The following is a 2,073-nucleotide window of genomic DNA, read 5'->3' on the forward strand; positions in this document are numbered from 1 at the left end:
AAATAAAAACATGATAAAGACATTAGAAATAAAACCAAGGAAATTAACACACCACTGGTAAAGAAAATGTACCAAAATGCTCTCTGTCACAAATAAAAATGAAAAAAGTATTTACACTTCAAATTAGACCAAATTCTCTTGCAGGCAAAAAAAACAACACTCTCACGAGTGCATAGAAAAAAATCTCATATTTTCCATATTTTTTTACAATTAATGGTGAGAGTCTGAATCTCATACTTCAAAAATACAGCACTGGTACAGTGCTTGACTGGCATGCGAAGGATGATACTGGCGCTTAATGCACAGCTGTACTTGAATGGAATAGTTGATCCTGTAGCAAGTGTATTTTTTTTTATTAAAAATGTGATAAACTTGTCACCAATTTTTATTATTAAAACTAGATTGCAAAGTCTGTACAATATATTACAAATAAAATCTAAGCCGTATCAACTATTTATTTCAGATATATTTAATTTTGACAATTGTCTTTCGGAAGACATACATAATATTCTATTATCACACCTACGGTTTCACATAAAAAAAAGAGTAAGCTTTGTTTTTTATTTTTTTATTTTAATTATCACCTGTGAGTTTTCCATTAAAAAAATGTGCACGAACCAAACATGGTAATGGACATTTCTTGGAATGTCGAAGTGATAACCAAGCACGAACTAAACATGGTAATGACATATTTTTTGGAATAACATTCCTTGGCATTACATTCCTAGGAATCATTTTATTCCCTCGAATGATCAATAGCACGAACCAACCGCCCCCTCAGAGTAGTTGATGGCCTACGCTATTGCTATTGTTCTAGAGAAAAAGTTAAAATCTTACTTTTATATATTAGTCTTTTTTGAATCTTATTTGGTCAATTATTCAGACAATATTTGCAATTTCAAGTCTGAAATTTGACTCAACGTGAAAAAGTATCTTTTGACCAATTTGACAAGGATATCATATCATAAGCAAAATGGTTATTTGTAAGAGTTAAATCGTTATCAGAGTAGTTGATGTTGTATGCCATTACTATTGCTTTGGAGAAAAAAAATTAAAACCTTACTTTTATTAGTTTTTTTGAGGTCTTATTTGGTCAATTATTGAGGCAACATTTGCAATTTCAACTCTGCAATTTGACTTAATGTGAAAAAGTGCCTTTTGACCAATTTTACAAGCATATAATATCATTAGCTAAATGGTTATTTGCAAGAATTGAATCATTATTGAAGTAGTTGATATCGTACGCCGCTTTGGAGAAAAAAGTTAAAAGCTAGAGAATTTGGAGAAAAATATTAAAATCTTACTTTTATTAGTCTTTTTGTGATCTTATTTGGTTAATTATTGAGACAATGTTTGCAATTTCAAGTCCGCAATTTGACTAAATGTGAAAAAGTACCTTTTGACCAATTTGATAAGTATATCATATCATTAGCAAAATGGTTATTTGTAAGAATTAAATCGTTATCAAACTAGTTGATGTCGTACGCCATTGCTATTGCTTTGGAGAAAAAGTTAAAAAGCCAGAGAATTTGGAGAAAAAAAGTTTAAATCTTATTTTTATTAGTCTTTTTTAAGTCTTATTTGATCAATTATTGAGGCAGCATTTACAATTTCAAGTCTGCAATTTGACTAAATGTGAAAAGGTACCTTTTAACCAATTTTACAAGCATATCATATATATCATTAGCAAAATAATTATTTGTAAGAATTTAATTGCTATCAGAGTAGTTGATGTTGTACACTATCGCTTTTGCTTTGGCGCTATTTTGTATGGATACGGGTACGGGTATCGTATCAGGTACGATACGGATATGACGACGATAATTTTCAAAAATCGTGAACACGATACGCCTATTAAATATATTATTTTTTATTATTTAAATTATATTATTAATTTCACCACTTGTTAAGTAGATCACTTGTGATATTTCACCTCCTCTAGAGTCCAATCTTAATGTGCATAGCGCATTCTATCCTCTCATTCATTAATTGTTTTTTTTCATACCTCCGTGACAGAATATGATTTTTTTTTTTTTTTTGCAATTATTATACAATTCGAAATACCTTTTCTCT

Source organism: Carex rostrata, chromosome 1 (assembly GCF_964058835.1).
Source record: "Carex rostrata chromosome 1, lpCarRost1.2, whole genome shotgun sequence".
Lineage (NCBI taxonomy): Eukaryota > Viridiplantae > Streptophyta > Magnoliopsida > Poales > Cyperaceae > Carex > Carex rostrata.